The sequence below is a fragment of the Athene cunicularia genome, assembly GCF_003259725.1.
Source record: "Athene cunicularia isolate RWA chromosome 20 unlocalized genomic scaffold, athCun1 chr20_part1, whole genome shotgun sequence".
Classification (NCBI taxonomy): Eukaryota; Metazoa; Chordata; class Aves; order Strigiformes; family Strigidae; genus Athene; species Athene cunicularia.
In genome coordinates this window covers 4823448-4835899 of record NW_020799125.1, presented here as the reverse complement: position 1 = coordinate 4835899, position 12452 = coordinate 4823448, and positions in this window count along the sequence as shown.

Below are 12452 nucleotides of genomic sequence, written 5' to 3'. Positions count from 1 at the left end.
ACGGCACTGGCAGGGAGTGCAGCCTGGTCCGAGAAACCTGCCTTTGAAGTGCTATCGGGGCTGGAGATTATTCAGCAGTTTTCTTTCTCCCTGTCATGAGTCTTTTTGAGGAGGAGGAGGGAGGGGAGGATTTCAGAGGTGGATGGGGGTGCTGGGAGCTGCTGGGGTGTGCTCAGCCCCAGCCCTGCGGCGTTGGGGTGCCCATCCCTGGGCAGAGCTGCCTGGCTCCGGCACTGCTGAACGTCAGATTTTGTCTTCACTGGGGACCTGCGTCTCCCCCAGTCAATAGGAAGAGCAAGGCCTCTGAAAATGAATTTGTTGTTGAAAAAAAATGTGTCCAGTGTTTTTTAAAGTGAAAGGAGTGATGATTTTCCATTTAGCTGACTCTAATTTCCCAAAAGGTGGCCAGAGCGGTGCAGGTGGTGCTGAGCAGCATGTCTCCTTCGCCCGGTGCCCAGCCTGCCGCTGCCCAGTGCTGCTCCTGGATCCTGCTCCGTTTTGCTCTGGGCTCATTTCAAGAAGCAACCACATCAAAACAACTGCCCAACCTGCTGCCTTCCTGTTTGCAAAAACCCAACTGTGAAACTGCGGCTGGACAGAATAATGAAATCCGCCGTCTGGCTTCCCGGGTGGAAGTGGGCTGCGATGGCAGGTGGTGCGGGAAGCCTGTGGCCCCCCAAAAAGGAGCCCAAGTGCTTCCCTGGCCCAGTGCTAGGCTGGGAAAGTGGGCAGCACTCGATGGGTTGCTGTGTTCAAGGGACAAAAGTTAAATGCAGTGAGTGAGCAGTGGGGTGTGAATGAGGGCCAGTGGCCGTGCAGCTCCCAACTGGTCAGGGTAGCACAGGACAAGTGTTTAAATCACTTTGCAATTACTTAAAAGTGTAATTTTTTTTTTTCATGCATTGCTTGACGGAGCATCTTCTTTCACCTGCACCATGTGCCTTATGTTACCCACCGTGCAGTAAGCTCTCCCCAGGCATTTCAGCTCTGCTCCAGGCAGACAGGGATGGGTGTGTTGGGGAGTCACAGTGCCCTTATAAGAGCTTCGGCGCAGCAGCATGCAGCCACAGGGATGCAGGGAGGAGCAGTGAGGGCTGAATGGTTTTGGCAGGGCAGCCCCAGCAGCACCATCTGCTTGGCACAGGTTCTGGGAGTGGGAGCAACCGTGGGGGACCAGACCTTGTCCCGGGCACATCCCCATGGCCATGCTGCTGGCTGATGTGGTCCAGGCCACCTCCCAGCAGCTGTGCCCACATGTTCAGTCATTTGCATCACAAATTCAAATATTTTTCATAGGAAATCATCACACTGAGGCTGTCAGGGTGAGCTTTGTCTTGTGTGGGCTGGAGCACGTGCAGCTCCTCTGCTGTCATGGGGAAGTGTCACCATAAATACCCTCCCCACCTGCCCGCCACAGGAAGGGGATGGCTTGGGGGAGTTTTCTGCCCTTTCCAGGGACTATCTCATCCCGGGGTGTCCCACGTCACAGAGGCACCGTCGAGGGCTCTGCTGCCAGCAGCCACCCAAACCCACTCATGATAAGGGGCAGGGGGGCACCGATCCCGTGTCTGTGCAGCGCTCACCCCTGCTGCCCCACATTATCTGGCTGAGGCACTTGGGGAGCCCCATGGGCCTCCATCGAGGTCCAGGGCTTTGCAGTGGCACCCAAAGCTGGTGTCCATCCCTGGGAGGGAGGGTTGGGGGCACCTGGGAGCACAGGAGGCACTGCCAGCCCCCGCAGCCCAGCTCCTGGCAAACGAGCCCCAGCGCCAAAACTTTACGGCTGAGAGGGAAAGGCCGAGTGCAGGATTTATTTGCTTAGTAACTGGGCTGCTGTTGGCACTTAGCCTTTAAAATAAAGTTCACAGCAAAATGTTTTTACCCCCTCACATACAGGGAATGCTAACAGCATCCTTTTTTTTTTTTTCCTCTTCTGGCTGAAACTTGTTTTTCCCTCCTTTGTGCCTCTCTGAATCCTGCCAGCGTAGAGATTCCCTTGTTCAGAGAGAAAAAAAGAAAGAGAAAAAAAGAAAAAAAGGAAAAAAGAAAAAGAAAAACTTAAGCCTGGGATTAAAAACCATCACTAAAATAGTTTGAATAACAAAGTCAACTGACTCTCCGGGAGCCCGGTGAATGCCTGTCACGTATCGCCCTTCGGCCAGGGGCACGGTCATGTGTTTCACTAGATAGTTCCTGGAAAAGCTTCTGCTCAGCCCGATAGACCTGCGGCTGCTGATACCGCTGCACCCATTCTGCACCGGCCCTGCTCTCCCAGAGGGCTGTGGAAAACTTCCTGAATTTATAGGGGTGAGGGGGATAAATAAATCTCTTTTGGGTACCAGAGACATCAGGTCTTCTTGTGACCTGAGTAACAACCAGCTGTAAGTGGTGATAAGGACTTCTCCAGCCTCAGTGGTCCCAGCACCCTGGGGCAGCAGCCTCCTCCACTCTTATCGATTGCCTTTAGCAGTGGGATTTATGTTTTTTTTTTTTTTCCCCCAACTAATTTTTGCATAGCTTTAGCTACATAAATAAAGAATAAAGTGCAACCTTGCATGAGATAAAGGCAGAGGGTTTGAAAATCCCTCCCTGGGCAGAGCCACCTTGCCATGGCAGACACATCATGTGGGCCCACACAACCAGAAATGTGTTACTGGGGGATTTGTACCTAAAACCAAAGCCAAATAACTGCAGTTTTGTCCTTTTGCTGACACCAGCAGCACAAACCTGGGAGCACAGAAGTGTGACGAGGCAGAGCGAGCAAGACAATGGCTCAGATAAGGCCACACTGTGTGGGAGGGCAATTAAAGGCTCAGATTTATTAGCAGTGTGCCAGTGCTTGGAAGGCTGATGGTGGTGATGGAGAGGTTGGAGATGGAGGTGGTGGTGATGGAAAGGTCAGAGATGGAGACATCAGAGATGGAGAAGCCAGAGATTGTTGTTCTGAAAGTGCTGCAGTGTTTTAGGGTGAAACTGGGCAATAAAGGCACAGCACATCCGTGGTGTACCAGACTGTGGTGGGTAGAGGCTATGCCCAGCCTCAGCTGCTAAGTTCAGAGTGAGGTGGGGCAAGGGCAGTGCCACCACGGCACGGGTGGCTCAGGGTGGTGCTGCCCATGAGCACAGGATGTATGTGCCTTTCTCTAGAGATCCCTACAAATGTATAAGTAAATTTATTTATTTGTATATATATTTAAATGTATATATAATTTGAACATATATACAGATATGTTTAAACACACATATATAGTTTATTTATAGAAATACACTTAAGTATTTTCCCCTTCTCCCTGTGGGCACCCTTGAGCTGCAGCACCCCTGGGCTTGCTGCATGCACGTGCCACGAGGTGCCTGTTTACCGGAGGCGTGACGGTGCCCGTTATGCAGGTGATGGCCTGCCCTATCCCCTGGCTGGCTCCTGGAGCTGCCTGCTGGGTGTCAGGCACCAGTGGGGGGGCTGCACCACCATCACACAGTCCGTCTGCCAAACTAGTGTGAAGCAGAGCGGAGAGACAAGCAGTATTAAAAATTGCACCAGGACACCATTAGTATTATTGGCCCCTTACTAAAGGATGGTTTGCATATTCTTTGAAGAGCAACCATACCCATCTTTAAGCATAAATGAGATAAAGAAGTGTAAGGTGAGATAAACTAAAGGACTGACTTGAGAGAGGAGCTCAACTCCCACTTTGGGAAGCAGCTTGGGCGGCCTGATCATTACGTCTGATTGAATCGATGAGCCCCTAGATTGGGGTGATATTTTAGAGCTGATTTTTAGAAGCATTTACCATTTACATAAAGCTGGAAGCCATGGCCTTTGTAAATCAGCCAGGAACGTGTCTGGGTTTGAAAATAGCACTAAGCATCTTATTACGTGTTTAACACTCAAAAGATCTTTTAAAATCAGACTAAGCCCACTTGAGTGGGTCCTGCTTAATCTCTACCTCTAGATAAACACCGGGGGATCAGCGTGCGCACGCAGATACTGAGAGCCATTTGCTTTCTCCCGTAGCATCAGCTGGATGTGTTTACATGAGCTGCTTACATGCTAGCATGCTGAGCAAAGCTTGAACTTTGCAAAATGAAAGTGAGATGAAATAAATAAATTGTACCATTAGTGTTCTGTGAGCTGGCTTTAAAAGTAGCAGGTTTTAGATATAAACATGGTAGAGAGAGCTCTGAGGGGAAGAAAAATCCTCCAAAACCCACATCCTACCTTATTTTCAGCAGTGTACACTATTTCATGCCACTTTATAAAGTAAGCTAATTTTGTTTCCTTTTTCCAATAAATTTTATATGTACAAAAATATTTATATATGGCTATTAGATATAAATCTGATCAGAAACATGTATGTATGAACATGTTTTCTATCAGTAGCTGTGTCTATTCGTACATATGCATGTGTGTGAAAGTATACATATGAATGCCTTATTTCAGCTGATATTTTTAACCTTTATCTCAGGAATTCTGGCTGCTGAAGATGCCAGATTAATTGGAGATTAGAAGAGAATACAAAATGAGGCACATAACGTAACAGCAAATATAGCCAAATTCAATGGCAGGTGGGACCTGTTTACAGGTGCTCAGACATTTCATTACAGGAGGTCCATGAACTGTGCTGGGCTCAGTGCTCTCTTGCCCCGCTCCTGAAGCGTTTTCCCTTTCCAGGCTTTCTGTTTGCTGAGCCCACCCTAGAGCACCCCAAGGGCTGACTGAGCATTGCAGGAGCCCCATCACTTACTGTTGTTGCAGCTCAGCCCAGGGCTGCAGGCTAAATCTTGGACTTTTTTTCTGATTTACTTAGGGACGGAAACCCCATCTCTATCCCAGTAAGATGCAGCCATCACTGGTGTGGACGCAGGCAGTTTGTGGGAGGCTGGACAAGGTTGGGCAGGACCCAGCCCTTGACCTGTGCCCAGCCATTGCTGGGATAAACACAAACTAGTCCAGGTCAAAACCATGTCCTGGCCTGAGCTCACGTTTCAGCAGGCTGGAAAAAATAGTAAAAAGATCACATGCCGGTGTGAGAGTCATGGCTGGGACATGGACACGCACGGTCTGGGGTCATCCTTGGCTTCTGCTAGAGGGAGCCCTGGGCTGAGCAGTTCCCTATCCTCTTGCCTGCTGCTGCCATAGATGCTCAGGCACTGTGCCTGTGGGTGTCTGTCTTTCTGCGTTCCCGTATGCTCTCTTCAATCAGCCAAACACGGGCACTCAGTCTGCTCAGTCCAGAATACAGATATTTTGGGCATCTGCAATCTGGATGAAAGCTTCAGTCCTGCCAGCAGCTCTGCCTGTGTTTGAATGGAAAAAAAATTAAAAATATCCCATCGAGTTGGTTAAATGCTGCCAGACTGCCCCAGCCAGGCACTGCCAGCTGCCTGCCCCAGCCCTTCTCCCTGTGGGCAGGGAAGCAGCCCCAGCCCCAGCCCCAGCGCTGCTCTGCAGCTGCCCAGCCAAGACAGAGCCGGCAGAAAAAATAATAAATTGAATCCCAATGTTTATACCATTGGCACTGTCCAGGTCATATGCCTAGTAAAGCTGAAGAGTGCACAAATATTTTCTTGTAGCTGCCATCTAAACTGCCAGAAATGGTGGCTGTGCAGGGCAGACCGGCACGGAGGCTGAGGGGCTGAGACCTGCTTGGATGGATGGATGGATGGATGGATGGATGGATGGATGGATGGATGGATGGATGGATGGATGACACACAGAGGAGTTGCGTCCAGGTTCAGGGACTGGACCAAGAGCTTTGTGCACAGGCGGTGGGTTTGGGGGTAGGTGTGGGAGGTCTCTGTGCAAGTGAGGCCCTGCCAGACAGTTGGCACAGTGAGGACCCTGGATTTCCCCTCTCCCTCTCTTTCACACACACACACACACACACACACACACACGCAAGAGACTTTCCTTTTCCCAGCCTCACCAGACACGCTGAGCTCCATACATGTAGGGCACTGAACCCCAGCCAAGCCCCAGCTCCCGCAGGTGTCTGCAATGCAACCTGGCTGCTACAAGTTTGTGTATTGAGTTGCTTCAAAAAAAACCCCAAACACTCCAACCCAACCAAGCGCAGCTCGAGCCTGCTGCCTGAGCGTCACAGCGTAACCGTTACAACAGGCTTACTCATTTCTCCAGTGAGTAAGACTGAAAGAGGAGCCCCATGGCTGCGGGGCCGGGTGCGGGGCTGGCGGCTGATAAGGAGCAGCTCCCTAATCTCCAGCCCCAGCAGCCAGGAGGATGAGGGTGATAACTCACATGAACCCCAGGCTTGCAGCAGTGTGTGGAGGGGTGGTGCTGCCGGTTTGAATGTTTGCAGAGTTGCCCTCAGGCTGGGGGGGAACTGTGTGTGTTTCTGCAATGTCCCCCGCCAGCCCAGCACCCCCTTTGCCCTCCCCTGGGAGCCAGCAGGAACTGGTGGTGCTGCCAACCACAGGGCATGAACCCTGGGCTGTGTCTTGCCTCTGCACTTGATGCCCTGTGCTCCCTGGGGCATAACCATGGGGAGAGGTGGCTACAGTAGGCAGCATCTTTCGTCTGATAAATCACCCTGCTTAGGATGAGCCAAAGTTTAGAAACTGGAGGTAGCGAAGGTCCCAGCCAAGGTCCCTCCTCAGTTGCCCCATGGGCTGGGTGATGCCGAGAAGCTGGGAGCACAGCAAAGCTTGGTGCTCCCCTGATTCAGACCTGAGCTGGGATTTTGGCTCAGATACCTGTTTTTTATCTGCCCCCTTGGAGAGCTGCCAGATGGGCTGGCTGGGTCAGGCCTGTGCCCGTTCATGCCCATCTCCTGTGGCTGTGTCACAGCACCCACCACTGCTGCACCGCCGGCTTGTCCCCTCTGCATCGGCTGCCCCCCACTCGCGGGGATAAGCTCCATCGCCCCCTCACTGGCCCCACATGTGCCAAACTGCACATGATAAGCTCTGCTCCAAAGCACATTTTTGTCAGAGGGCAGCAAGATAAAAATATTAAAATAGCTCAGCTTGACATTCGCCAGGGTCTGTGCCACTGCACTTCCCATACGCTGCTGTCCTCCCTCCCTGGCTTTGGGCATGAACATCCCAGGGGGAAGGCTGGGTTCCTAAAACCAAAGCAGCACACGCACAGAACTGCTCCTGGCCCCGAGCATCACGGTCTCTGGGCAGCACGGCACTGAGCACGACGTGGCACTGCCAGCACTGCAGAGCAAGACTCTGCTCCTGCTTTTGGGGTGCCCCCGGTCCCGCAGGGCCCCACTGTAGGGCCCTCCATCCCCAGCTTGCTGCAGGGAGCACCGCGCCCTCTTGGCCATCCCTCCTTTGGCTCGGGCCAAACACCACTTGGCCAAGTCCCCAGCAAGGGAACAAAAGCTGAGAGCCCAGTGACGGGCTGGGGAGCTGGGGGAGGGTGCAGCTCCCTGCATGGCTCCTCTCCAATGCTGGAAACCAATGGGGCATAAAAGTGAAACGTCCCCCTTGGTGCCTTCACCACCCCCCCGCTCCTGCCGCTGCCCGGGGATGCTGCAGGTTGCCGGGGCTCCCTGAAGCTGGGTGCCGTGGGGAAGACTGGGGAAGCTGATGTCAGCATTCACTCCTGGAACGGCCAACTCAGCTCCAGCTCCAGCTCTCTCCTTGCAGGGTGAACCCCACTTCTTTAACCCCTCTGCTGCCAGCTGGCCAGTGCAGTGCCCTTGCCTTGGTCCCTGGGCTCTCAAGGGTGCTGCCAAGTGAGTGTCATAAAAAGTCTTAGCCTTTCACAGATTTTTAGGCACATAATCCAACTCTTCCTATTATTTTTTTAGTTTTGTGCAGCTATTAGCATGCCATATATAAAGGCACAGTTTTGATTCATATCTATCTTGATCTTTTTTTTTTTTAAATGGAAAACAAGATTAAAAATAGTCATCAGAGAAAACAAACACTGTGATGCCCACACAGATTTTTCTAACAATTTCAAAAATGCCCATGAGAGCAACTGCTTTTAAGCAGTGCAGAACTGCAGTGGAGAATTTGCAGCGCAGACATGGCACTAAGGAAGTGAAGCGTTTTTTTATAGAGAGGAAACTGCGGTCCCCGCACTACCACACTGCGAACCGGAGCTCCTTTCACTGCCAGCAACTTACACCTGCCCGGTAGCAGACGGCTTCGCAGAGGCACATTGGGATTACTGGGGCAGCCCTGCCCGTATCACCTGGTCATGCCAAGGAAGATCTTGCCGTTTGTCTGCCCTGTGGGTACCGCAGAGGCATGTTGCACAGCTTCGGGGTGGTCACAATGCTCAGGGGTGGTCACAGACCTCCCTGGCTCAGTGTCACCTTCAGTCTTGGCTGGTCACAGTTTGGCTTTGAGGACGGGCTGTTGTGGTGCACCACGCTTATTCTTTTATTCATTATACTAATTCTTTTATTCATGATGTGATTCGTTAGACCAACAGAGCTCACTCCAATTAGCTCATGGCCCTGGAACAAGCCTTTTTGCTCCCACCCCATGGCTCAGACTATGGTCCAGACCTCCCCATGGGGAGGCATGCACTCCCTCCTCTCCCATGCCCCCCGGGCTCCCCGGGGATGAGGCAGCAGCGAGGCAGGGCAGTGGTGTGTGACCGGGAACCCACCAGCACAGTGGCTCATCCCCACACGTCTGTGGATGGTGCCACACGTAACAGCCAAGTGCCTCTGGTACCCCTGCGGGACGCACGAGAAAGCTGAGCTGGGGACGAGTCGAGCCGTGAGCTCGCAGGGATGCCGTGTGTGCCGGTGGAATCCTGGGATACAGGCTGAAGAGCCGGCACCAACACAACTCGAAGTTAACCCTGCCAGGCTGACTGGGGGATTTTGGGTGTGTGTTTATATTTGTCAAGGGTTTCCTCCAGCCTCTCTGGCTTTGCTCACCTCCCTCAGTGACACCAGCAAAGCCCTGGGGACCCAGGTGGCTCTGGGCAAGAGTGGCAGCCCATGTCCCTGATGTGTTTGGGACAGGGCTGTGGGGAAGCCCCACACAGGAATCATCGGAACTGATCCCACATGGCATGTGCTGCATTGAAAAAGCCAGGTTCCCCCATCAGCAGCCAGATCATGCAAGCATGGTGCTGGCACCAGCCAGCAGCCACCCAGCAAGGCAGGCAGGCAGCCCCACGGGAAAGGGCTCTTTTGCTACACCCACATTTGACCGTAGGGCTGCAGAACCAGTGGGCGTCTCTGTCCATGGGGACCCAAACCCCCTCCTCTCTCCCCCATGGCCCTGAGCAGGGGAAGAGGCAGAAAAGCATCACTGCGAGGGGCAGGGATTCCTCCTGCCTTCTGGCAGTGACCAACATGACCAGTCACAGGCCCCAAAAGGCTCAGATTAACTAAACCTTGCATCCTCCCAGCCCCTTCTACCATGCCGGTATCCCAAAATATGAGAATAGCCAGCAGCCACCTAAATGCCAACATAGGGCACATCTGAAGCCCCTTTTTAAAAGCTGCTTTCCCCCCAGTTTAACCAGCCCTCTGCACACCAGAGCTCAGCTGCCCACCTGGGTTTTTGCAGAGTGTGGGGCTCACAAGGATCTTGAGGCTGGGGGAGAAATTGGCTCAGGGGAAAAACCACGCCAGAGAGGTGCAATCTGTCTGGAAAAGAGGTTTTTGCTGCAGCTCCCTGTGGGCAGAGTACGGGCAGCACTGCTCCGTCGCACAGCCCCTGCTCCAGGAGCACATGGCCCAGGCTCGGCCGCTCTCCCCACGGGAACAGCCGCCTGTGGCAGCCTGGCCTGCAGCAGCCATCCCGCAGCCCACGTGGGAAAGGCTCCTCTTTGTCCCCTCGGCGCCCCGTGACGCTATGTAAATACTGACGGGATTTTCTTAGCAGCTGTGAAATGCACATCTGCTCATGCAAAGCTGCGGTCAGTGCCCTGGGTGGGAGCGGGTGGCGGGAGAGCCCAGCCGCCGGCCGGCGCAGGAAGCTCGTCGCCACGCACGGGTGGCTCTTCTGCACGAGCCAGGCTGCAAACTTGAAAGTTTGGCCTGCTCTGTGCATCCAAAATAGCCACGCTGACTCCCCTCCTTGCCCGGACAGCCTGGGCTGAGCTGCAGCCCACGCTCAGCCCCAGGTAGGCAGCGGGAAAACATCTCTGCCTGTCACCCAGGGACACCCTCAGCCCGCTGCAGCATGTCTGTCCGCAGCACAGGTAAGGCTGGGGGATGATTAGTTCATGATGTCATCGAGACAAAATAAAGCCCGGCTGCTTCCAATACAGTTTTTTTCTTAATTGTTCTATTTCCATGTAGCCGTGTACACCCGGCTGCCCCGCTCTTGCCAGGAAAGCCAAGTGCTGATCATTGTCAGATGGTTCACACAGAGGTTTCTGTTTTGTTTTGTTTTTACAAGGATCCAAGTTGATAGGGGGAGGGAAAGAACTTTTGTCCTCTGCTTAAAATAATTCAGGAGCTTTCCACTGTCTACAGGCAGACATTTGCATAACAAATCAGCTTCTCCCCACTCGTCAGCCCTCAGTGATCCCAGCTCCATCTCCATCTCCACCATCTCCATCTCCGTCATCTCCATCTTCATCTCCCATCCCAGCCATGGGCCTGGGTTGCCTCCAGGGAGGGGAGGGCATGTGGAAGGTTATAAGTTTTCAGCACTTTTGCCAATCAAGACTTTGTAAACAGCCTCTGGAATATTTCAACAGTGAAACATTTTCTTGGTGACCAACAGATAATTCCAGGCATCTTTTATTTTGCTGTAAAAATGCTACAAAACAAGCTGCTTAGTGAAGGTTTCTCTCCAAGCTAAAGGCTGTTGATAGTAGGACCAAACACCAACTTTCCCGTTATTAGCAGAAGTGGCCTCTTTGTGCGGAGCGTTCTCCTCCATATGGCGATGCACAAGCACAAGGCAGAGGCCTAAGAGCCTATTCAGGTGCTGAAACCCAAGCAAAGCCCTAGAAGTTTCACAGGATGGGTTTGGTTTTTTTTCCCCTGAGACAGATTAACACCTTTGCTAGTTCAGATGATGTATAAATTATTCCAACAGTTCTGCTATTGCTATTTAAACAGATTTCATTGCTGAGTGCTTCCAGAGAGCATCTGCTGCAATGGCAGAGGTCACAATTTTCAGCCCAGCAGGCAGATAAAAGTACTGCGAGAGCCCATTACCAGAGCTGTCTTGTGCAGAGCAGTATCACCTCAATCCCTCTGCTGAGGAACTGGAGGAATTTTCCAGTTCCTATCCTTCTGGGAAGGAGAAACTGGGGAAGTAAAGCTTACATACCTTCATGTCGTTCTGTAAGGCAGCGGTGGGTTTTCACAAGAAACTGGGTGGAAGCAAATGTTATCAGAGTCCAAATGCTCCATCAATTATATCAGAATATTGTATTCTGGTGAAGAGAAGTTGGGGAGAAGGGAAGTCCCAGCAATACTAAAACACTCCTTTAGACAGTGACTGAAAAAAATGTTGCAGTTACTCATTTTGAAATGAGCTTCTGTAGGGCTTAAATTTTTCGTGCATGACATCACATTATGGGTACTCAATGAAAAAATGAATCCATAATCAGTCAGAAACTACCATCCCTCCACCCTCCTTTTTCTTTTAGAGTAAACTTTGAAATCTGACATTTTTACATAACGAGACCTATGGAGCAAACCTCCAGAAACCTATGCAACATTAAACATCCTCTGCACCAGATCCTTGTCCTTTCTGGGCAGTCCCCTGAAATCAGTGAGTTACTGTCCCCACGGCTCCTGGCAGCGGGGGCACACATCCCTCCTCAGCCTGCCACCTCCCGACGCAGGGGGATGCTGCTCACCACTGCCCAGTCTTACCAGGGGCAGGCTGATGGCTCAGCCTGGCTGACAGCAGGAAGATGGTTCTGCCCTGCAGACCAGACAATAAATACTTGATATAAGGTTTGAGATTTAACAGACCTGGGATGCTTATTTTTCCATAGCAAACTCAAAGCATTGTGAAGTACCGCAGTGAGATGTGAGGTAATGGGGTTTTTGCCTCTGTGAATTTTGGACTTGATTTGGTGGAGGCCAGCAGGCAAGACTCATGTGCACCTCTCCTTCTGATGTGCGCCAGGACTGCTTATCCCTGTCTGAAAGAGCAGAGCTCAGGTCAGGGCTGTCCTGCAATTCATGGTGGCTTGGCAGAGTCAGCCTTGGTTCCTGAGAATGAGTTTGAATCGCTTTTATGGCCTGGGTTAACAGCAAACATCGTGCATCTCCAAGTTCCCCTGACCCCTCTCCCTGTCCGCTGGCTGTTTCAAACATCAGCCCAAGATGCTGTTCCCTCCACTTGCATCACTTGACCACAAAATCATCCTCCTTTATGTGCAAACCCCCTGATCACACCAGCAGCTCCACTGGCAGGAGACACCCACATGCTGCTTTAATGCCTGGGCTGGCAGCCTGCATGCCCCAAGCAGGGTAGGACAGGCCACCCCCCCCCCCCCCCCCCCCCCCCCCCCCCCCCCCCCCCCCCCCCCCCCC